We start from the raw sequence: 26,561 nt of genomic DNA on the forward strand, positions 1-26,561 counted from the left end.
CAGCATAATATTTAAAACAACACAAAATGCAAGCATGGCTTTAGATTTCTCACAAAACATATTTTCCCCCAGATTAAATTTTTATTCAAATATGTCATTTATATATCTTTATGGAGTATATCACGGCAACTCAATAGACGTATACAAGTTTTATCATGCAACTTTGATATTACATCCAGGAAGTCCCTATAATGAAACCTGAAATTAGATTCATTGTGATGAATTACTTTTCCTAGAATTCATACTGTGACAGAGTCTGAGAGACTGTCTCTTCAGGCCCTTCAAGAATTAGGACATTCTAGCATTTCAAGCAGGCATTGATGCAGGAAAGATGAGTCTGGACACCTGAGGAATTTGGAGGAAGCAGATTTATTTAAGCTGCAGCAACCCAGAGGGGCTAACACCAAACAAGCTCTGGACCCCAGGTCTGGAAATTCTCTAACATTGCAGTGGGTGGTTACACAGCACAATGTTTAATATAACTTAACTCTGTTCCACATTCATAGGTTGGACAGAGGTTTCACAAGGTTTTACACAGAAAACAGAAATTTTCGCACATCAAAAAACTTGATTGGAGACTATTTTCTTTTAGGATGTAGATGAGCACAATACCTTTATTTTTATGTGGTGCTGAGAATTGAACAAGGGGCCTCACATGTGCGAGGCAAGTGCTCTATCACTGAGCCACAACCCCAGCCCTGCAGGCCTAACTCTTACAAGAAAGAGAAACCTGGCCTTTACAACAAAAAGGAGCTCAAAGCACAATGAGTGCTCTGGAAATTTTGTTGACTTCTTAAAATAATCTCTCCTTGATTAGGAGAGAGACTTGTGTGTTACAATTAAGGTGGGAGTCTTTTGGAAACTACAGCATTACCCCCTTTGATGCTCATTATTTAATCCTCTTAAGTCAAAGGGCATTATTATCTTCTTGGCTTAAAGCTTTATATAATGTAATATCATAGTTGTTGTTTCTCTTTTTCAAAAAGGAAACCTGCTTCTATTGTAGAACCACTAGTTTTAATGAAAAGAGGAAACAAACATGGAAGCAATACACAAGTTCAGAGCACAATCCATGCTATGTCAATTAAGCTTTTGAATCCTCCAAATGGTGAGCTTGGATCTCAACTGCAATGCCCTTTGAGGATTGAACTGGTACATGCGTTTGTTTTCTGATATTATTAACTATGTGTTTGATTGCTATCAGTCCTAGGGTCAAGACAAAACAAAGGACTCTGTATATGACAGAAGTAAGGGGTGGCAATGACAGTATAAGAGCTGTCTTAAAGAGTGAAACAGTCCATTTTTCCTTTTGGTTAGTATATCTTTCACCTTGTACATCCAACCCAGAGTGGCTGAAGCAGGGCTGATGTTTCCTCAAGCTTTGGGCACATTCAAGCTAGTCAGCTTCCAGAGTGACTTGAGCAGGGTTGGTGTCCTTCGGATCTTTGAGTTTCTCTGGTGTTTCCTTCTTCCTGATGCTCAGCTTAAGGGGTACCAATTAAGGAGGGAAAGCTGCAAAAGAATGTACGTAAGAATAAGAGATTTTATTTTCAGGAGGTTCCAAAGCAGGCTAAAAGGAACAAAGTATTACATAATGTATATCTCTGCATATGTACATACATGCATTGACATATTTGGTGACCCTCTAAAAATTAGAGTAAGGGATTGTAGATAGTGCTCTATGTGGGGGTGTGACAAGAGGTGGGGGATATCCCAGGAGGCTTGAACTATGTAGATTTAACTCTTTAAACAAATTTGAAAACAGCCTATAATTTCACAAGCCTGACCCAACATCGGCCTATGATCTTCCATATATTATTATTTCATCTAAAAAATGAAGTAAATTCAACCGCCTGCTCACAGGTCAGTTGCCTTCCAAAGGTGCACCTCTAAGTGGGTTGACTTTAATCTCAGAATATATTTCTGCATGGAAATCATGCCAAATGCCTTCCTGGCTCCCAAAGTTTAGGTACTGCTCAACAGCTTAATTTTACCCCTGGCTTATCCTCCTCACCCAACTTTACTTTACCAGATGCAAACCCAAGGTTGTACCTAGTTCTGCACCCTGGTCAAGGTCACCCAGTTAAGAGGGATTTAAATCCAGCTCTACCCAATCTGAAGTCTTTACTTCTCCTCAAACCACCCCTTAGCCAGACAAACTTGCTTACTTATATTTTTCCTTTCTTGATAATCTCTTGGAAGAAGCCAGTGTTAGGCTAGATTTGGTAGGTCTAGGAGGGTATTTTCCCAATAGGCTGTTTTCCCCACAAGTCCAGGTATGGCCAGTCTGGCTGTCCCCAGCCTGCTGCAATGTACTGGGGCCTCACTCCACTGCCCAGAGACCCTGTGCCCAGATGACCCTATGTCCAGGACACAGAGTCTCCTCAGGGAAGAGTGGAGGAGTAGGAGAAGGAGACACCATGGAAAGTTCAGGAGAAAGAACCAGAAGGTTCTTCCAGGGCTAGACTTCCAGAGCAGCCAAAGATCCCTCTCTATCTTGCCCTACAGGATCAGGTCTAGACCTTGCCAGCAGCTCCCAGGCTCTAACCCCACCCTCTCACCAGTGAGCTGGACCCACCTAGTCCCACCCACTGCCTGCTGTGAGGACTGCAGCCTTTATTTAGAGTGCTCACTTGTTTATTTGGATGAGTTCCCTGAGTTAGAGCCACAACTCCTCTAGGGTCCTGAGGACTGGTGTCTGGTCCTGGGGTGACAAAAGGCAGGCAGCATGCAGTGGAACTTGGTGAGGTGACTGTAATGGAGAATGATCAGTTTCCCAGCTCTTATACATCTTGAGCAGAGAAGCATCGTTGGGGTCAATTCACTGCAATGGCACCATCATGAAATGGTGGCATATGGTGGCAAGAGCAGCATCCAGCTGTTGTGGGCATAGGGCATCAGGCGTCGAAAGTCAGGAGTTGAGTATTGGTGTGAGGTGGGGGCGACTGTGGCGGTGTCAGCATGCAGCTCTGATTTAGGACTTCCTTGTTTCCTACTCATGGTGGCGGTGACAGTGGAAGAATCCAGAAACAGTGGTTGTAACAACAGATGCTTCCAGCCATGAGTGTTTTCATCTGCCATAGTGACAAGGGTTTGGCTGCAGTTGCAATGAAGTTGGCCCCAGTACTGAGTGTCACTGTCTAGTATTCATGTTAAAGTCTGGTGGCAGCAGGGTGGAGCTCCAGAGTCTGGCAGGGGCGGAAGCAACATACAGCTGCATCAGGGGTCCAGCCTCAGTATATAGGTCGGCAACCAGGTGTGGGGAAAAGTACAATGACATTGGGGCCTTGGTGGGCAGTGTTGGAGTCCATCCGGAGTTTGGAAGTTTCAGTGACGAATAATGGTGGTGGCACCATAAGAGTTCAGAAGCAGGGGCAGCAACAACAGGCAGTGTCCAGCAGTGAGCATCTTCATCCTGCAGAAGTAACAGTGGTCCGGGTGAAGGACAGGGAAGGTGGCATCCAGTGGCAATGTGGGGTGTCTGGTTGGCCGCAGCAAAGTGCTCCAGGCTGGCATGGCAGCAAGGGCATGGGATAGGGGGTGTCAGAGTGATAAGGTAACCAGTAGATGGGATGTCCTCTGTGGTGGAGGCTCCAGGCCCTGGTCTTGCGCCTGGTCGACTGGCCTGCTCAGGAAGAAGAATGCGGGAGGCGGTGGTACCCAGGCAGATGCCCAGGACCTTATGCTTCCCACAGCTGCCACGTCTCGCTCTAGCCATGAGCCCACTGTGTGTCTGCTCACCCCATCGCCTGATATAGCCTCTCTACTGAGGAACTAGGTTGTCTGCTAGGTTGGGGCAGTCTTGGGAGAGAACCTCACCATCCCCAGCCACTTCCTGCGTGGACTGTGGGTGCAGAAAGCAGAGGTCCTAGGACATCTTCACCCCAAAAGTGCATTTCTGTGGCTGGGAGTGGCAGAAGACCAAGACAGAGAACTCGTTGCCCTTAGACTCCCACTGCCACAGTGCCCTATACCCTTGTCAGCCCAAGGAATGCACTTGGAGGGTGAGGATTTTCTAGGCCCCCCCACCTCCCACCTCTGCACTCTGCTACCCCAGCACAGAGGAGATGTTCCTGGGGAGGGTGGGTGCTTTCTCCAAAGGTTGCCCCAGCTGGCAGCAGGCCTACTCATCCCTCAGAGGCTGCAACTCAGGGAGTGGGGAGTGGCAAGGTGAACTCAAAGATTAGGTGAGCAGCCTGGTGGACTCAAGGCCAATGCCAGGCATTGCTGCAATGGGCAGCATAAGGTCCTCAGCAGGTAGCTGGGTACCATCGGCTCCTGCGCCCTGCTTTGTGGGCAGGCAGGCCCCACAAGGAGCAATACCAGTTGCCTGGAGGAGCCACTGCAGAGGCCATCACAGCCTCCAGTCACCCTCTGACTCTGAGGCCTGCTGTCCCAAGCTGTCACCATCACCGCTAACAGAGCTCCACACTGAAGCCACTAGAGTCCCCACAGGGCCACCAGTGATGTCGCCGCCACCATCACTGCACTGGGACCAGACTCCTGCCACTGCCAGAGGATGAGAATGCAACTCTCTGGATGCCTGGCTTGACGTTGCCACCTAAAGACTCCTCAGTTGCCTTTGCCACCACTGCCGTAACTGAACTTCGGACACCAATACCTCCAAGCACAACACATCTTCATCGAATCGCTTACTAAGACCTTCTAGATAACTTGCAAGAGCTTCTACATCAGCACTTGTTTTTTTGCCTTGCACTTTTATTTTATGCAGAGGGGCTTCTTGAAAAAAACATAATGGACCAAACTCTGGCAGTTGCAGTGAAGTTGGCCCCAGTACTGAGTGTCACTGTCTAGTATCCATGTTAAAGTCTGGTATCATATGAAAGCCTGAGTTTATAGGGGCTGCCTGGCTCTGAAGTGGGTCTCATGTGTTGGTTTGCTAGGGTTTGCCTAATAATTGAGTCCTTGTGACTAGCTTAGCACTATAGCAGGCCCATGGAGGCCTAAGTTCACAGGAGCTGTTCTACATCTTGAATTCATAGGTCAATCTAGAACTTGGGGCCTCAAAAACTGGTCTCAAAAGTCATTCAGACCAACTTGGTCTTTAGTTTCATGGCAAAGAAATTTGGGTGCTCACTTCATTCTCTTATTCAATGTAGAAGTTGTTTCTCACTGTGCTGTGTTGCATAGGATCAGGGAAGGGATATTGCAGCTAATGTGAAAGTTTCATTCTTTTCAATACATCTTTTCTTATTTCTGGGCTTCTTTCAGGTTCTTTAATCTCTCACTTTGATTCCTTAGCTCTCACAAATGAATTTACACATTTGTAGCATTTATGCATTGGTAGCTATTCAAATGGAAGTTTCCATTGGGACATAATTGTTAAAAACTTTTATTCTGCTACCTTGCTGATGTCCTAACCTTTTTTAAAAAATTATGATTATAAACAGAACACAGAATATAATCTAATAACAAATAGAATACTAGCAATTATTACTGGTATTATTATAATTACTGTTAGTCATAATAGCCTGACTTCTATTCAGAAAAGACCACAAGTTTATACAGACTGAAACACAACAAAAATGTATTTATCAGTCGTTGAAAATATAAGGTAAATGAACAAATAGAAAATCCTTATCCTGCTGCCATTTTTGTGACTTGCAAGATCACATTGGTTATCATCTCTATTCTTAGAAACTAAAGATAAAGAAATGGAGAGGATTTCTTGAAAAATTTTCAAGGTCAGGCAAATATTCAGTACATTTTACAATCCATCAGTTAGAAACTTGATCACGCAATAACTCCTTGTTGAAAAGAGGAGATAGGCAGAAAGTCTAGCTGTGCACACAGGAAGAAGAAGAGAGGATATATGAGTGACTGTGTGAGATCCTCTGCCTCAGTAAGAAATGGACTCCTTAAAACCAAATAGTGAATTAGCGTTGCCTTGAGTAAATAAAAAATTAATAAGTTAATAAGTTATTAATAAAATTAATAAGTTATTTTCTCTTATTTATAGAACTTTAAACTGGAATATTTTATAACTATGATTCTGTATACAAATAGAATTTCTAAAGACATGCTATAACTTTATTTCTGTACATATTCCAATAACATATATGAATCTCATCTTTCATCATAAAATTCCTGAAGTGTATCTTTAATTTCTTTCTTTTTTCTATGAAATCCAAAGGGAATATGTTCTTACTCGAAAACGGTAGACATAAATTTCACCCTTTTCACTATCCTGCATTAACTTTAAGCAAAATATTAAGCTTCTTGAGTCTTGATTTAGTTATTAGTTTACTCAGATGGAGTTATTGGATTGAGTTAATGAGGTATTTATATGTAAAGTAGTCAGCCCAGTGGCACTCATAATGAATGTTCAAGAAATAATTCTCTTAAATTAGGTCCCTCATCATTTCTTGTCTTTTGTTTCTTCTCCCCTCCCTGTTTTAATTGTGGTTAAGTACAAAAAATCATGGCATGAAGTACATTCACATTAGTATGCAACAATCACCTCTGGACAACTCCAGAACATTTTCATCATCTCAAAATGAAGCTCTGCCCTCATAGCTCTGTCCTCTCAAGCCTTCATAATCACCATCCTACCTTTTGTCTTATGGATTTTATTATTCTAATTTCCTTATGGAGGTGGAATCATGACAAGTGTTGATTCCTCTTTCATTTCCTTTTACGTATACTCTATAGTTATTTTCTCAGTGGTTACCAAGGGGATTATAATACAATATCTCAAAGTTTAAACAATGTAATTTATTTGATACCAACTCAGGTTTGATTGAATACAAAAATCCCATTCCTATAATGCTGCATCTGCTTCTCTTTATATTAGTGATGTCAGAAATTACATCTCACATATTGTGTGCTCACTAGAATAGATTTATAATTATTTTATGTATTTCCCTTATAAGTTCTGTTAGAAAGAAAGTGTTATTATAAACCAAAATTATAATAGCACTTGTCATATTGTCCTGTATATTTACTTCATGTAAATTCAAGTTACTATCTAGCATCCTTTCATTCAATCTGAAATGATTCAGCCAAATTAAGAGCTGAGATTTTGGAGATAAATAAAATAGGCAAACCTTAAGGGAAAAGACTCAAATATATTAAATCAGAAACAAAACAAGAAATATTATTATAAAAGATACCACAGAAATACAAAGGGTCCTAAGAGACTATAAAAAACTATATACCAATAAATTGGACAACTTAGAAAAAGTAAATCCCTAAAAATGTACAACCTATCAAGACTGAGGCATGGAGAAATAAAAATTCTGAAGAGATAGATGAATAATAAGTTTTAATCAGTAACAAAAATATCTTATCAAATGAAGGACTCTCTAGCATTTTTGCATACAACACATCCAATGGTGATGGACTCCCCCACATCAGCACTTAATGTATCCTGAAATGTATTAATTTTGGCTTCATTTCTAAAGGACACACACACACACACACGGACACACACACACACACACACACACACACACACACACACACCGACACACACATGATAAATGGCTTTTTTCTTTTACCTCCCTCTGCTTTCTGGCTTGGAAGTTTTCTGATGAGAAAACCACTTTTGATCTTATTGAGGATTCTTCACACTTGATAGAATATTAAAAGCAACAAGAGAAGTAACCTATCTTTGCTTTTTGCAAAGTTTATAATGTGTCTCAATATGGGTCTCTTAGAATTCATCCCAGAGTTCTTTGAGCTTCTTGAACTTATGCCTCCATGTAGTTCATCATAGATGTGGGTTTTAGCCATCATGTCTCTTCTCTCTTCTTCCTGTCTGCTCATTCTGTGACTCTTACACTGTGCACATTGGTTGACTTTGATGATGTCACATCAGACTCAAGCATGTCAATTGTTTTCTCCCTGAGCTATGGATCCTTTCTTTTCCCTGCTCAAATCTGCTATTGAACTCCTCTAGTAAAATTTTCAATCGACAAACAGTATTTTTCAGTAATTTCCTTTGTATACTTTCCTTCTCTTTGTTAATACTCTAATTTTATTTATATATCACTTTCCTGGTTTTTACTCCCTTATGTTTTATGTTTTTATACCTTTATTTTATTTTTATGCAGTGCTGAGGATTGAACCCAGTGCCTCAGACATGCCAGGCAAGCACTCTACCAATGAGCTACAACCCCAGCCCCTGGTTATTAGTCCTTTATTCATGTTTTCTTTTATGTCTTTGAGTTTATTTAATACTGCTATTTTAAATTCTTTGCATAGTAAGTCCAATATCACTTAGGGACAGTTTCTGCCAACTTATTTTGTTTTTCTTTGAATGAGCCATTATTTTTATGATACTTTTTATGTACTTTGTGATTTGTACATAAATCTGTTCTTCTTGATGTTATTCTTGAAAACAGGACATTTGGAAGAAAAAGTCACATCTCTTTGGTTTGCAGATTTATACTGTACCAGAGACACCCTTCACTGATTAGCTAAACTTGCTAGGAGCTTAGAGATCAGTCCCAGATGAGGGAATAGTGTCTCCACAGTTGTTGTTGTTGTTTTTTCCCTGAGTATGCATTCTTGTCTGGACCCACATGTAGTTTCTCAACTCCCTACACACATCACTACTCTTGAATGTCTTAATTTCCCAAAGAGCATAATCCCAGCTTCTCGTTAGTGCCTTAGATGGTTTGGTGTGTGTCTCTACCTGTAATCTTTGGTCTCAGAGAGTCTGCAGGTCTGTAGTATCACTGCAGCTTTCAAAAGTTTCTGCTGCTTTTCCCCACTTGAGATCTGAATTTGTCAAACACTGCTAATTTCTTTCTAGCAACAACAAAACTACCAGTCCTCCAGGCCGTTCCCAGGCATGCTGAAACTTTGCAAATGATATCTGCTCTGCTTCCTCTTGTTCTAGTCAAGGATCTAGGAACCAGTTTTCTCCCTCCTCCAGACCAAGACCAGGCTAAACTAGGGAATAGGTGGAACAAAGTAAGTTAATCTGCCATGGAATTCCCTTCCATTTTGAGACCTTTTCTTATTGGACCTATACTTGGTTACTCTAGGCTTTTGACTGTCACTGAGCTAATTCAGCCAGTTATATTGGGCTTACATGGGGAAAACAAGAATTTGAAGCTCTCTAGCTCATCATTTCGCTAATTTACAGCCTCCTGTCTTTTTAAATGTAGCTTTATTAGTTTAAGTCAATTAATCAAGAGATATTATCCAACAAACATTTACAATGAAAAGATATTCTATTCTGTTTCTAGGTTTCTTGACAGGATGTAGACATCATTAAATACACCATTCACACTTCTGGAAGAAAGTCACTTACAATACTATTACTTGATTAAATTATTATCCACCAAGTTTGTGATTTCATAAGTAGTCCTTAATAAGTCCAACTATAAAATCACATCAGATTGACATATTGCCCCAATAAAAACAGTCTACAACAACTAACACTCACATTTTTTCTCTTTATTCTACTGCCTACAGAAGTTTTCTGTCAAAGTTTTATGCCACCTCTGCTATCAAGGTGTCTGTTTATTTTGTTGCTTCTTATGTTGCCCACTCACACTGCAATTTGAGCTTTATTTTACCCAAATAGCCCATATTTTGTAAGTTTTGAAGCAACTTAACTTGAAAGATGGAGACTGTCACCTAAAATCATTTAAGGTATTTGAACTGACCATGACTCTCTATATCACATAACTCAATCCTTCTTGATCCAGATATGGACATGATAGACCATATCAATGACACTGAGCTAATTTGTCATGAAGTTATAACACAACAGTTTCCTTATTCATAGACTCATATTATTTCTATTATTTCATACTTCATCTGTCCTTATACCAATTACTCTGATAAAAACTAAAATTGAACACTATGGCATAGTCATTTCCAGGGACGATACTTAAAATGTTTAATAGCTGGAATTGAGTCCTAGGGGAGAATTCATCATTTCATATCTTAATTCTGTTAATGTAGAAGGTATGTGTGAATTCAGGAGATTGAATGAGATAGCTGGGGATACAGAACGCTCATGTGGATCCAAGTACGGCCATTTACTAATAAATAAAGTATGCCCATATTTTGATAGAAGAATAAGAGAAAAGATCAGGTCATTTCCTTATTTTTTTTGTCGTCTACCATAATTTTTTTCAAGTCAAGACTATGTTTTGATAAGATCAATCTTTTCTGAAACAAAATATCAGATGACTTACCTGGCAACTTCTCCTGCTTTAGGAAACTGATGGGCAACCGGTTGCCAGGCAACCACTAATTTCCTTCTAGCAACAACAAAAATGAACTGGTCACATTTTTCTCAATAAAAAACAAAGGCTATGTCTGTAGAGGACTGAACAAAACCAGGCCAGGATGCTGTCATCGGGGTCTCTTATGAACACTGTCCATAATCAGATAACTAAGAAATTATTCTTAAATAATATCTTAAAATAGAAAAACTATGAGAGTTAATTGCATCACAAATGAGATAAATAGCATCCAGGCAAAAATACAAGCAATAGACAGTTAAAATTGCCTTCTTTTCCAATATTCATATTTCAATAGCTATATTTGTTAGAAATTCTGTACCATTCAAACTAAAGTACAGAGTGATATGCCAGGATTCATGCTTCCACAGCATAAATTAAAACATCTTCATTGAGTGTCTGTTGCATTTAGGAAAATTCTAAAATATATTTCTGTATCATTATATATCTCCTTTGTCTGTTTCTCTAAGTTGACTAGAAGTAAAATAAATCTTTGGAGCTCTTTTGTGGTAAAAGGAAAAAAAAATGTGTGGGTAGAAAATCGTTATTACCAAGACTTAGAAGACAGAAGAATGTCAAAAGACAGAGTACACAGGAGAAGATGTGAAAAATAAAGGCAGCCTGAGAACAACATTGTGTAAGGAGACTTTATCAACTAAGCTTACAAAAACTGGTTTTCATGCCTTTTTAACCAATCTGTCTTTTCTGTCTGCCAAGATGCAGCTAGTTCATCAACAAAACCTGAAATTAAGCATTCTGAGGACGAAGTAGGTAGCTTTTAGACTTCATTACTGCTTTATTGAATCCAATTATATATTTAAATAAAAGAGAGAGAGAGAGAAGAAAATAAGCTATGCAGATTGAAAAAGAGCGGAAACAACGTTTTAAACAAGAAAATATATTAAGAAGATAAATTTAGCAATATGGGTGTCATGGATGTCAGTGGGGACCATAAGGCAAAATGACATATTTTCCTAATCCCAGGTTCTCACAAAGCTTCATCCCATATAGTTTATGAGTTCACACTGCAACATTGGAATCTGTAAACCAAAAGCCAAGAGAAGCCATTTGCTATCATTATTATTCAAGCCAGTTCTGGGTATTATTATGCCAATATGACTGCTTCTTCATTTTGGTAAACAACATTTTCTCAATATTCTTCCCATATAATATGATAAAAGGTGACAAGGTGAAGAAAGTCAATATCCTTTAAAATAAATCATATTAAAACCTCTCAACACTGATTTTCTTTATTAATATTTAACTTAAATATTTTATTGTAATAGCCATCAGAATGATATGTGAGAATTAATAGGCACAGTTAAGTTACACAGTTATCATGAAAAATTTCTGATAAGAGTCCACTGTATAGAATAGGAGTATTTTACTCTCACTTGTACTTTAAAAAGTCTGAGTCTGCTTTCATAGAAAAATGCAAATCTAGAGAAACTATCTTATGAAGAGATACAAGAAAAAAAGTAATCATATGTAAAATACTATACAGAACATAAACTTTGGATTGAAAATGGGAAGAAAATAAACAAGAAGGGAGATCTTGTATATCTTAAATAACACTGATGATACATTTCAAAATAGAAAACCCATTTAACCTGTGAACTGTCTATATACATATAGAAAATCAAAACTCAGAAATTCTTGACACCCCTAAGTAGCATCCAAACTTAAAAACTGGTTCATCTATATCAATCTCCTTTTCCCAGTATCACTTGATTCCCGCTTATAGAATCAATTCCATCACAAGTGTCTAAAGCTAATTCAGATCACAGCCAATGTTTTATGGTTTGGGGCTATACATCAAACCATTCTTCATGAAATACATAGAGGTGGTCATTGTACTTCCTAGTTTTCCAACTAAAGGGAGATTAAAAGGCTGAGAGTCTCACTGGTTTTGCTCTGAAATCCATTACCACATGGACACCAAATTCATGCTTCTCAAGTCTACTACAAACCAGTGACTGAACACTGTGAGCATACCTGGGCAGGTCCCATCTTATGAGAAGTGGGAGGCTTTTTGTAAATGGCACTGGCTCAGGAATTCCCAAACAGCTTTGCAGAACCTTTACTAGGTTGCACAGCAGCCCAAGGGGCTTCTCACCAACCTTCACTCCCATTCCCCTTCTGTCAGGGTCAGATTCCAGACTTCTGCATCTCTCTCCCCATTTTTCTCTCACACATTTCTTCTCATAAAATCCTTGAACTTTAAACCCCACCTTGATGTCTGTCTCTCAGAGGTTCTGAGCATACATGTGAAATGTGAAAAATGGATTCTTACCTTCTTCTCAATCCCTAACTCCTTTTTTAAATAATTTTTTATCTGTTCTTTTTAAATCTAGTGACAGTAGAGTGCATTTTGACATTTTATACATACTATAGAGTATAACTTCCCATACTTGTGGTTGCACATGATGTGGAGTTACACTGGTGGTGTATTCATATATGAACATAGGAAATTTATGTCTGGTTTATTCAACTGTCTTTCCTATTTCCATCTCCTTTCCCTTTCCTTCACTCCCCTATGTCTAATCCAATGAACTTCTGTGCTTCCCTGACCACCCTCCCTTATTTTGTGTTAGCATCCATATATCAGAGAAAACATTCAGTCTTTGGTTTTTTGGGGGGTCAACCCCTAACTTCTTGTCATTTGTTTCCTAAGGACATCAGGTCTTATGTCTGAACTACTTCTGCCTTAGTACTTTGTTGTCAGTTTCAGGATAACAACTATAACCCAATATACTAATAATAACTAGGTTCTTTAAGTTCAAGTACAGACTTTATAGACAGAATTGTCTGCTAAACTAATCTTCAGTATAAGGATAGCTCCCTGTCCACAAAATTTCCTGGGATTGAACTGGAACTTTTTGCTACAATATATTACTTCATGCAATTCCCCACCACCAATTGGATTGTGACTAGAGATTCCTGAAACCCTTGCATCAGATTTCCTAATCAGTGACCTCTATAGGTTATTGACTACCACAGTACTTTTCCAACTTCAATGAGTAGATCCAGTAATTTTAAATCCTGTTCTATCCATGTCCCACCGAATTCTAGGATACAATAGTGGGTATTTAGTTAAAATTCTTGAATACTCAGTGTGGTGAGCCGTTCCTGCGGACTGTGGTCGCCATTACATGATGGCGCTGGCTCCATTGTGGTCTGTGAAGGACAACTCCATATCAAAGAGAGTTGGCGTGTTCCCAGCTCCTTATCAGAGAAAGTTGGCGTGTCGTTTTCTAGCACCCTGTGAGAAGGGTACACGTGGCAGCTTTGCATTGGGGTTCGCGGTGCTTTATTAAGGCTGGGAGGGGCATCCGAGGTTTTAGTAGAAGTAGTAGAAGTAGAGTAGAAGAATTATAAAAAGAATATCAAGGGCCTGAATAAACTGCTGAAAGAAGATTCCTGAGTCGCGTCTTCCTTGCGGGCAAGGGGGGTCGCGACAAGTGGTGCCGAAACCCGGGAGAAAAGAAACAAACACCCAGGAACCAGAACTTTCAGCAGTCAGGGAGGTGCACCGGTAAGTCCCAGGTAACGTGGGACCCGCTGTTAAAAAGCGGGAAGCTCCTCTGTAAAGAGAGGGTGCTACATCTTATAGCAATTGCACTCTGAATTTTTGTTCTCTTTCTGTGTATGTTCGTTTTGTTTTGTGTACTTTCACTTTCAATTTCTGTGTTTTCTTGTGTTGCGTCATGGGTGCCGTGACTTCAAGTCCACTTCTTTTGGCCTTAGATGGCCTTTTACGTTCCAAGGGACTGGAGGTGAAACGCAGTACCTTAGAGAAATTTTTACAGAGGGTAGATACAGCTGCACCGTGGTTTGCATTTTCAGGCAGCCTCACTACACCCAGCTGGGATAAATTAGACAAAGACCTTGACTTTGCTCGTGAGCAGGGCATGCTAGAGGGCGGGGTGATACCCCTCTGGAAGATGGTCCATAGTTGTCTTACGGATGGCAGATGCCAAGAAGCGCTTGTTAAAGGGCAAGAGGTTTTAAAACAATTGCATGAAGAAAAATCAGAAACAACAGAGAGCGAAGTGTCTCAGGAAGAGGGGAGTGTGCGGGACGTGGAGAACGGGAGGAGACTGTATCCAGATCTCAGTGTGCTGCGCACGCCCCCATGCAAAAGTGGGTCAGAAGTAGAAGATAATGAAGAGGAGGAGCTGGAGCTAGGGAGTTTAGGTACAGGGAACAGAGATAAGCAAGGGCTCAAGAACAGACAGCCTCCCGATCCGCCTCCGTATGGCGGGGGTGTTTCAGGACGAAGTTTCCACGCCCAAACAAAGAGGGCTGCCACTGCTTTCCTCTGTTCCTCAGGGCTGGCATATCGTTGCTATTGACATTAAAGACTGTTTCTTTTCTATTCCTTTACATCCTAAGGACTCACAGCGTTTTGCCTTCACCCTTCCCTCGTGTAATCACGAGGAACCAGATCAAAGGTTTGAGTGGGTTGTTTTACCACAGGGAATATCCAACAGTCCTACGATTTGCCAGATGTATGTAGGGAAGGCACTCGCACCTCTCAGGCAAAAATATCCTTCCATCAAGATTATTCATTATATGGATGATGTATTATTGGCAGCCAAATTAGAACAGTCAGTTTATGAGGCCTATAAAGACTTGGTGAAGTTGTTAGCTCAGTATGGATTACATATTGCACCTGAGAAGGTTCAAACAGGGGATTCTATTAAGTATTTGGGAGCAACGATTGGATATGACATGTTAAAACCACAAAAAGTTACTATAAAAACTCAAGATCTCCAAACTTTAAATGATTTTCAAAAACTGTTGGGAAATATTAATTGGATAAGAGGTTATTTACATATTCCTAATATCGTGCTCCAGCCTTTGTATGCTATTCTTAAGGGTGATCCAGATCTTACTTCGTACCCTCACTAAAGAGGCCAGAGCGGCCCTTATAAAAGTAAAAAAAGCTATACAACATGCTACTCTATGCAGGCTCCAGAGTGATAAACCTTTCCAGTTATGTGTGCTTGCCACTATGCGGCAGCCTACTGGAGTACTGTGGCAAGATGGGCCTTTACTATGGATCCACCCACATGTATCCCCAGGAAAATCTTTAGAATACTATCCTGATGCTGTTGCAGCATTAGCACTTAGAGGGATTCAACAGAACATTCAATTTTTTGGACAAGCACCTTCTTCTCTTATCATACCCTATTCTAAAGTTCAACTTAATGTTTTGTGTGCTACTCTGGACAACTGGGCCATTCTATGTTGCTCGTTTCAAGGAGATATTGATAATCATTACCCTTCTCATCCATTACTCCATTTTGTTAAAGAACATCCCATCATTTTCCCTAAAGTAACTTCACCCACTCCAATTCCGGGGGCTGTTAATATTTTTACTGATGGCTCTAAGTCTGGAATGGGAGCTTATGTGATTAATGACTCTCCCCCTGTCCAACATCAATTTACTCCTGGAAATCCACAATGGGTAAAACTACAAATTGTCATTGAAGTTTTTAAACAGTGTTCTTTTCCTTTCAATCTCATTTCGGACTCCATCTATGTGGTGCAGGCGCTCAAAATTCTGGAGGCTGTAAGAGCTATTAGTAACACCCATACTGTGTCTACTTACTTTAATCAGCTTCAACAGCTTATCCGTAGCCGTACTGCCCCTTTCTATCCAATGCACATTCGGGCTCACACCTCTCTTCCTGGCCCGTTATCACAGGGTAATGCCTGTGCTGACTCAGCAACTAGAAGCCAGTTGGTATGTTTGGCCTCCTCCTTAGAAAAAACTAAATTGTTTCATCACAACTTTCATGTCAATGCTATGACACTGTGTAGACGTTTTTCCATCTCCAGAACAGATGCTCGTCAGATAGTATTACAATGTCCCCATTGTGTCACATTTCTTCATCCTCCTACTTATGGTGTAAACCCACGAGGATTGAAGCCATTGGTCGTCTGGCAAATGGACGTAACTCACGTGCCTGACTTTGGTAACCTCAAATATGTACATGAAGTTTCTATTGACACATACTCTGGAATTATTCATGCTTCTGCTTTATCGAGAAAAAAGGCACGTAATGTTATTACTCATTGCTTAGAGGCATGGGCAACATGGGGTGCACCTGCATCCCTTAAGACTGATAATGGACCTACTTATACTGGCAGACAGTTTACATCTTTTTGTTCTACTATGGAAGTACAACTTGCTCATGGGTTGCCTTACAATCCTCAAGGGCAAGGCATTGTTGAACGTGCCCACCGCACCTTAAAAAAAACCTTAGAAAAACAAAAAGGGGGAATAGGAGTTGACCACACTCCTAAAGAACGCCTGTCCTTAGCTCTTTTTACCATTAATTTTTTGAATTTGGATATTCATGGCCGCTCTGCGGCCGATAGACATGTGTCCCCTCAGCCCTCTGTGACTGGCTATGTTAAGTGGAAGGATGTTCTTACGGGCCAATGGAACGGCCCTGACCCCGTGCTGACATGGGCACGAGGATCTGTATGTGTTTTTCCCCAGGATCGCACGGAGCCGCTGTGGATCCCTGAATGCCTGACAAAAAGAGTTTCGAGATCTACTAACCAGCAGCAGGAGGTGCCACAACAGTCCCATGATGAGGAGCTTCATTCTGATGAGTGCTCTGGCTCTGATGCTGGTGCCAACAGTACAGATGACACCAATGCAGTGGTGGGCAGTGGCACGGGCATGGCCAATGCCAATGCCAGTTCATAGTAATTCTAGTGTCCTCCCCACTCTTTTTTCTACCTCATGTGAGATGTCTGCTCCTTGTACCTCTCCTAGAGGGGACATGGAAAATATTTTTAATCAGTCTCAAGTTATCTCACAGGAGTTTTTTGTTTCAGTCTTGGGAACACTAATTGTATTAACCTTAAGACCAAAAATTGACTACCTGGGAGGACCCATTGCAGTCCAGTCGAGTCTCAGGGAGTATTCTCAGTGCTGTATTGAGCCAAGTAGTTTCAGGGAAGCAATCAGGCTCAGGAACCCCCGCAACTAGCTCTGTTTTAAACATAACTACTTTAGCTATTATCTCCAAGGTATTAATCCCAATGCCTCCTTCTTCTAATAGTACTTGCTATGCCACTCATTTCAAGGCCTCTCCTTACTGTACCCCTAATTTTGGTTTTCCCCCGACATTTACGCCTTGTCAGGATCATTCTTGGGAAAAACATCAAGTTACTAAAGGTTTCTCCTTTTGCCCCCCTCTGAAGAGATATGTTTATAACTTTAACAACAATGCCAACTCCTCTACAGAACAGGTTGGTCTTGGTTTCAATGGCTCATTTCCAATGAGAAGGGGGCTTCAGCCGATATTTCCACATTGGCTCAATTACTAGGAGCCAAAAGTTGGCTGGCTAATGTTTCTGGCACTACTAAGGAGAGTGAACGAGGTAATAGGCTTACATCTCTTTCGTTCAACTCTGTTACATTATGCCACATTGCCTCCTGCAATGGTCTGTATCCAATCCCCGTTCCTGTTCCTTTTAGCTAATCACACCTCATCGGGGATGCTGGATTGTTCTATTATTACCTGTTTCTTATCTGAGTGTTGAAATGGTTCTTGGACTGTAGCAGTAATTATAAAAATTCCAACTTTTGTCCCAATCCCAGTCACTGCGGATCCAGATAAATTTCCTATTGTAGAGCTACTTAGAGTCCACAGAGATTTTGGAATCACGACAGCTATAGTGACAGCCGTGGCGGCATCTGCTGCTGCAGCAGTTACGGCCGGAGTAGCCATGGCCAGTCAAGTACAAACTGCTGCCACTATTAATCAAGTTGTTCAACAAACGTCCACTATACTTGAATCGCAAAATGCGATTAATCAACATATTTTGTCAGGGATTTTAGCTACCAACCAGAAAATAGATTTTCTTCAAGCTCAGGTAGAAGAATTGGCTGACTTAGTACTTTTGGGCTACATTGACCAACGTGCACATTTATGTATAACCTCTGTCAGATTTAATGATTCCAGAAATGCTTCCCACATCATTGGTGGATATCTGGCCGGAAATTGGTCCATGAAAGCAAAAGACATGATCCAGTCTCAACTAACCCAGATAGCTGTCTTAAATAGTACCCGTGTCGATCCCGTGACTCTGGGTCAATTCACCAATTGGATATCTTCTGCTTTTTCCTTTTTTAAAAAGTGGGTGGGAGTAGACATTTTTGGTGCACTGTGTTGTTTTGGTATGTTCCTCTGTTTGTGGTTTCTCTGTCGCCTTAAAGCTCGTAGTGCTCAAGATAAGGCTATGATCATACAAGCTCTTGCTGCTTTAAAAACTGGCAACTCGCCACAGGTCTGGCTTGCGCATCTTAAACACTAAACTTTTGACATGGTCATTGCACCCCAAGTTATTATAACATTACACTGGGATTGACATGTCTTTCCTCGTTATTCTCTTAGTGTCAGAAAGCCCTTGCACTCTGCCGGTCTTACTACCATTGCATGCAGATGGGTTTCTACACTAGTGCCTTTGACATGGTCGTTACACCCCAAGTTATTATAACATTACACTGGGTACGACATGTCCTTCTTTTGTCTGTCTTTTAGTGCTGGAAAGCCCTTACACTCTGCAGGTCTTGTTGCCATTACACACAAAAGGGTTTCCACACTGGTCTTTATCTATCACTTTAAAGTCCGTGCCTTTCTTTCAGGGTGCTGCCAACTTGTTTGTAGTTGTACTTCTACACAGCCACAGTTCAACCTCAGCTATTCCCTCTTACTCACCATCGTCACGATACAGGATGCGAGACAAGGCACTGCACTTGAGTGATCCATTAAAAAGAGGGACCTCAAGGGGAACATGTCCTATTGCATGCGAGTTTAACGTGTCTCCGCCCCGCCCCACAAAAAAAGGCGTCGGCTGATATGGTGTCAGGTCTGGGGAAGGCGCCCCCTGGGGCTGGCCCATACTATGCAGCCACTTTTGCACAGTGGGATAGGACCTCTACTCTCGCCTGTATTGTCTTAGTGAAACAAAAAGGGGGAGCTGTGGTGAGCCGTTCCTGCGGACTGTGGTCGCCATTACATGATGGCGCTGGCTCCGTTGTGGTCTGTGAAGGACAACTCCATATCAAAGAGAGTTGGCGTGTTCCCAGCTCCTTATCAGAGAAAGTTGGTGTGTCGTTTTCTAGCACCCTGTGAGAAGGGTACACGTGGCAGCTTTGCATTGGGGTTCGCGGTGCTTTATTAAGGCTGGGAGGGGCATCCGAGGTTTTAGTAAAAGTAGTAAAAGTAAAGTAGAAGAATTATAAAAAAAATATCAAGGGCCTGAATAAACTGCTGAAAGAAGATTCCTGAGTCGCGTCTTCCTTGCGGGCAAGGGGGGTCGCGACAACTCAGGGTATTAATTGGCTAAATATAAACCCATATCTAAGAATTAACAAGGAATAGCATAAAGAGAATAGTCATCCTTAACAGAAAATTTGTACAAGGGGGAAATCAAAGTCATCAGACCTAGGCTCTGTTGAATTGAAAGCAAGTAATTTAAGGACCTAAAATACACTATATTTGAAGACATGATTTTCTAGCTTTTTTATCAATTTGAACATACAAATGTAAACTTTAGATATACCCATCAAAGAATGAGATTAAAGTAATGTGAAATAGAAACTTAATTATTATTAAAATGTGGGGAAGTGTTACTCTGGTTTCTTAATTAATGTTAAATTGAATTGATCCTTGCTCTGAATCATATGTGAACAAACATGGCCTATTGAATTGATTCTGACCCAGGACTATATTTTATTTAGTCCTTGGTCCCATTAAGAAAATCCATGGTGCTTTTGCTTAGGGAAAAATGCCACATTATCACCAACAGAGTATTTCTTAATCAATGACTGCTTTCCATGTTAATAAAAATGTTGCCCATCTGCTGTTGTCAGGTGTTCAATTTTATGAAAAATGCCATAGCTTTGGAGACTATAGTTTAAGAGAGTAGAAGTAATAGTAATAAAATGCTGGCTATCCTAATAGATTTATTAAAGACATCCCACAAATGAAGGAGACCATTGGCCAGAGCTCCCATCTAACATACTATGTGTGGGTCAGGACGCTCTCCACATGCAAATTCTTTTTATTAGCATTCTAAAATAATTTTTATTTATTATTTTCTAGGAATAGACTTTAACAATTGTCAAATAATTATGTTTCAGGAGACAGCTTTTTTTCTTTTTATAATTAGAATTTCTTGGGTTCTACAACTTTAAATAGAAAACTGCCTTCTATTATATGTATGTTTGTGAAGAGAATTAAAAATTCCTGAAGATAAGTGAACATAGCTGAGAAAATAATTAACCCACCAAAAAAAATATAAAAAACACATTTCTCTTAGTGAAAAAGAATTTGGATCTGTAAAATTAAAAATAAAATCTTCTTTGAATATTTAATTTTTAAAAAATCTTATAGACTAAGTATTGTTTATGATAAATTTAACTAGAGGTTCTTACAGATCTTAGTATTTTTCCATTAGTTCTTATATCTTTAAATTAGTTAATTTGTGACATTTTCATTTAATAAGGAATAAATCTTATTTTATCTCAGATTACCTTGCTTTTAGGGATGGAACTCAAATCTTCTAAATTACATCCCATCATTTTATTAATCATCTAATATTTGACTTGATATATCCATTAAGTTTGGACGTGGAGTGTTTCTGTCTGAAATAATTTATAACTGCCATTTAGAGAATGTTTCAGAATGTTGAATACCCAGTTGGATGCTATACCTTTAAAATTGTAGTGATTTTGTTTGCTTCTTAAAAAATGAGATTAACGAGTATTCTGCAAAACCATTAAAGTCCTAATAAACAAGACTACAAACCCATATATATGAAAGGACACTAAAGAGACATCAACTAACTACTGTGTGGTATCTTTAGATGGATCTTCAAAAAGAGAGAGAACATTAGAGGCAAAGGTTGGGAAATCTAAATAAATTCCCATTTGACTTATAGTGATGTAATGATATTAAGCCCAATCTTGACAAACATCATAATTATATATAAATATTAACATTGGAGGAAAATGGGTAGAAAGTACACAGGAACCCTGAACTGTCTTTTTTTATGTGAAAATATGGGCAGCATTTTTATTTTTATTTTTTTATTAGTTGTTCAAAACCTTACAAAGCTCTTGACATATCATATCCGAACTGTCTTCATAACCTCTTGATAAATATGAAATTACCCCCTAAATTATAAAGGTTAAGAAAAATGTAAGACTACCAACATTTTTAATTTGACACAGGAAACTAAAGACACTTTGAAAGCTTAAGTTAGGTGATGTGGCAAGGCACAGTGGTGCACACCCAACTGTTCAGGAGGCTGAGGCAGCAGGATCACAAGTTTGAGGTCAGCCTGGGCAACTATGGAAACCCTGAATAAACTATAAAAAGGTCTGGGGATGCAGCTCAGTGGTAGAGAACTTCTGGGTTCAACCCCCAGTACTGAAAGAAAGAAAAGCAAACAGTGATGGGCAGGTGATGATCACGTACTTAGGAACAACAGTTCAGCTATTCTGAGGCTGACTTGTGCTTCCATTATGGCTTTTTTTTAAGTAGTATTTTCTGATTTTTAAAGCAACTTTAGAATTTAATGAATTAAACAACCACTGTTTCCAACACTGATAAAAGGAGATAGCAGGAGGTTCAGCTTTGGCATTCTTATCCACATTGCACATTACATAAAGAAAAAATTTTTTTTTCAAAAACAACTTTTACATTAATAGGCTAGTCTCCTTTATGAATGAAAAAGGAGACACAACAGTAGCAACTTGGAAAGAGTGTAAGATTAGATAGAGACACAAAAGTTCATTGAAGAAAGGAATTTGCTTGTATTTTCATATCTCAGCTCTTATTCTACAATAAAATGGGAGTAGGACATTCCATCCATAACTCTGTGGCTCTCAACAAGCAGCCCGATTTCCTCCATCAACATCTACTTAACTATGATTATTACTTTATTTGAAGTAGCATCTATGAAAACATGGCTTATATCAAAAAAATAAGTCACTTGTCATCATCACCCATTTTCCATAGCTACATCTATATTTTTCATTTGGTTTGACCACAGTGATTTTTTTTTCTTTCTTTTTCTCCTTTTTTTGGCTGAGAAAGTCACCGTTTAATTAACAGTACAGTATATTTTTCCTCTTTTAAATAAAGTTTTTATTAGTGCATTTTAATTACACATAATGCTGGGGTCTGTTTTGATCAATGGAGACATGTATGGAATATAATTTGCTCCATTTCATTTCCAATACTTTTACTTCCATCTCTTACTCTCTCTTCCTGCTCCTCCTCCTCTACTGGTCTTCCTTGTATTTATTTATTGTTTATTAAATTGATGCTTTAAATACATACATAAAAGTGAGATTCACTCTGGTGTATTCATATATGTATATAGCAATTTGGTCAATTGTTCCTCATTTCCTCCCTTTTCCCATTCCTCCTCTCTCCCTCTTTTTCCCCTTCTATATTCCATTGCCTCCCTTGTATCTTTATTGATCTTAGTGAATTGAGAAATACTTTTTGAAAAACCATCTGCCAATGAACATTATGAGAAAATCAGTGCCCCAGAACATTGCTCTTACTTCTGGGAGCCAAAGACAAATTGGAGTGCTCTAGAACATTAGTTTCCAACGTTCATGGCCTCTGAATAATCTCTTTAGTCAGTACTTACCCAGACACCTAATTCTACAAGTTATTCACAAAATCTGGAAACATCAATAAATATAGCATCACCAAAGACATCTAAAATCTGCTAAAAAAATTCTAAATGTTTCCAAACACTATGGATATCCTATGGGTATATTTTTTTAAAAAGCGAATACATTTGGAGCAGTTCTGATTGGATTTTTTTGGATGAAAAAATCCAAAGATTTCTGTTCAGCATCTCCCATTTCACCCTCCATACAATAATGTTTTGAAAGCAATATTTTATAGATAGATAAATAGATATAGAGATCTACATTTTTATTTTTTACTATCTCTTTTACATCTGACTTCATGTTTTAAATCCTGGTACTACCAAGGCAAATTATACTAAGAAATAATTAATGTGTTTTCTCAATTTTATTATGCAAAGACATTATTGACTAAATATCCAATAAAATTGTATTCCCAAAATACATATAATCAGAGCTTCTGATCTATGTGAAATAATTTGTCTTACATCAATAAATTAATATACCCCCAGCCCAAAACAAATTGTGCTTTAGTTATCCTATACAGTTTTACAATAGAAATGTGTTATTTCAGATTTTAAAACTTTGAATCATAGAAAGCTATTAATGAACAATGTTACATTTATGGTTAACTATAAATCCAGAACTCAAATTTGGGAATCAGTGCTTTAGGGGAAGGCACTAATAAATTTCCAGTAGGTGCTTAATTAATATGGTTAATTAATTGATGTTCAAAAAATATTTTTAGTTTTCAGGTCTGTGCATCTTCACCATAAACGAAGCAAGCAGGCTTACGGAATTAAAATAAGGTTAAAAAATGAGGAAAGAAGAGAAAGATTGGTAGACAAGAAAAAAATTCGGAGTGTATCAAAGAAGTTGGGGTCTAAAAGTGGGGACAACAGTCACTGATTCTTCTGTCTGGATAAGAAGTCATGCTAATAAGGGGGAGAAGGAAAAGGCCAAGGAATGGGTGTCAGGGAAACACTACAGTACCAAAGCAGAAACCTTGCCTGTTCACGTTGATTCACTGGCTAAAATTTCACACTAACTTACCTAGTGTTTAATATTTTTTTTCATTTCTTAAAATTTCTTACATATTCTTCTCTGTTATTTCTTAAATACCAATTTTAAATGTAGATGAATTTAAGAATATTTAAGAAATAATATGCAAAAGCAATAGGAGATAGAGACAGTGATATTCACAAAGCAATATTTGCCTTTACAATAGTTGTCAAATTCTCAATAGATCTTGCATTCAGGATGAATTTTGATTAGACCATGTGACTATTCTACCCAGAACAGATATATCACCTTGAAGCAAAATCAATGCTGCCATGCTTGCCTATTCAAACAGCTTTCTTTTCATATCAAATTTTGCTTTGTCCTTTAAAATCAGAAAGGGCACAAGAATTTAGCTAAGGAAGTATAAGGCATTGACAGAAGAAATTTGGGAATAAATGAGTGACATGGACTATAATCTGTCACATAACATAATTGTTGGCTATGTTCAGGAAGAATCTTTAATACTATAATTTTGTAGTTAAAATTCTGCTTCTATTGTCCATATTTACAATAATCTCTTCACCCAAAATCTCATATCCTTTTGCTATAACAGATTCAATAGTCTTGGAGAATGGTTTTGTATACAGCTGGATTTGCTAACACCTGACTCTCTGGGATTATGGCTAATGGAATTGTGGCTAGATGCAAGAAAGCTAAGTAGCATCTGCTATGTCCCAAAAGAATTGTGTGTGCAAGCTGGAAACTGAATGTATTGATGCAATCTAAGTCAGGCAGAGTCAGGGGTATAAGACAATGTCATAACAAATTCTTTTCATGTGCAGTTTTGCCTGTTCTTAACCAGCCAGTCCTGGGTTTAAAGTAACCCATTCTTAACAGATATCCTCTCCTTGGGACAGCAATTGTTAAAGTTCCCCCTGATATTTCTGTAAAGTAGTCTCATATAACCACTGCTTTATAGAAGTGATGCTTTATAGCACTTGGATACAATGCAATTTAACAGGAGAAGCAATTTATTCAAAATCAGTCTCCCTCTCCAGAATAGTCAATTTACTGAGAAGGTATGAACAATTAACTCCTTCTGAGGTGTTTCCTTGCTCAGGCTGCTTAGAAGGATCTGATCCTATATTTATATGTATTAGAAATTCAAGTTCCTATGGCTGGAGTGCCACTGAGATTTCCCCTAAGGTTTTATTTGCTTATTTTAATGGAACTCCACTGTGTAGTTAAGAATGCCTAATGTAGGTGAGAGCTGCCCAGATTATTTGTAATTTGCACAGACACGTCTGTCCACTAGATAGTATGGTCTGATACATGTAGTGCTAGGAATCTTAATGAATGTAGACTTCCAGATCAGTTTTCCCAGCTTTTCCATGAGCTCTAGAAGGTCAAACACAATAACTTGGGACAGAATGCTACTTTAAAGAAGTATCCTATGAGAAATATGTATATCAACAGTCCACAGTCCCTTTTTTATGGATTTTCAATTTCCACTGGTGCATTGTAGTCTAATGCTTACTTATGTGTTGTTCATTCATGTTTCCCTTGCTGATTTCTTATGAACATTTTGTTCCAGTCTCTCATAATACTATGTTAACTAGGATGCATAGTATTTACTGGCACATCAAAAACTTCCTGAAATTTGCATTTCCTTGGGATCAACTCTCTTGCCACACCCCAATTGCATATGACAGTTACTTCACTGTGCTTCTCTTGAATATGGTTCAATAAAAGAAGCAATTTATTCTAAAGTTGTATACCTGTAGAATAGATCATTTACTTAGGGGAAAAAATAATACTTTCAAAGATGTTTACTTGTCCAGGCTTATTAAAAGATCTAATTATATATGTGACTTTCAAATTCAAGCTCACTGCTTTGAATTGCACATTTTTCTCAAAGTCACAATGTATGTGTTTTTATGAAATTACAAATCGAGAATTTAGATAGTTTGAATTTCATGTACATTAAGAAATATTTCAAAAAGTTAGGAATAAAATTCATAATTTAAAAATATATCTTTTGAGGTTTGGCATTTTATACATATTGATAATGATGAAAAATTATAATAGCAGAAAAGCCTAGTCTCTGCACCCAAATTCTTTCTCTGAATCCCATTCTTCAGAAGTGTCCATTTTGGTTATTAAATCTTCTAATATTACTATAATTCTAAAGGATATGTTTATATGCATATATCCATATTCTTGGTGCGCTAGGCAGGGGTCTCCAGGGTAACAGAATCAATAAGAGATAAAATACATGCACAAACACACACACACACACACACACACACACACACACACACTGAAGTTGTTAATGCAATTATGGAGACTGACAAATCCAGAGAGCTGCCAGGTGAGATGGGAAGCTGGAGACTCAGGGGAACTGATATTTCATATTTCCACTCTGAGGGTCAACAGACTTGAGACCCAGGACAAACCAGTGTTTCAGTTTAAGTCCAAATGAAGGAAAAAGCCAATGTCCCAGTCAAAGATCATGACTAAGAATTCCATCTTACTCAGAGGAAGGTTGACCCTTCTGTTCTTTTCAGGCTTTCAACTGATTGGATGAGATATACTCTTACTAAATAAGGCAGTCTTCTTCAGTCTGAAGT

The 26,561-nt window shown here is 38.9% G+C and overlaps 1 long non-coding RNA gene across 1 annotated transcript in view; it reads right to left on the reverse strand.

Annotated features, from left to right (window-relative positions):
* Positions 1–353: 353 nt before the first annotated feature.
* LOC144366276 (uncharacterized) overlaps positions 354–26,561 on the reverse strand; it is a 45,957-nt gene continuing 19,749 nt past the window's right edge. The window contains exon 2 of the long non-coding RNA XR_013425291.1: positions 354–1,512. This is a non-coding gene — a long non-coding RNA (uncharacterized LOC144366276). The remainder of the gene's footprint in view (positions 1,513–26,561) is intronic.

This window comes from Ictidomys tridecemlineatus, chromosome 8 (genome assembly GCF_052094955.1).
Source record: "Ictidomys tridecemlineatus isolate mIctTri1 chromosome 8, mIctTri1.hap1, whole genome shotgun sequence".
In the NCBI taxonomy this organism is placed as follows: Eukaryota; Metazoa; Chordata; class Mammalia; order Rodentia; family Sciuridae; genus Ictidomys; species Ictidomys tridecemlineatus.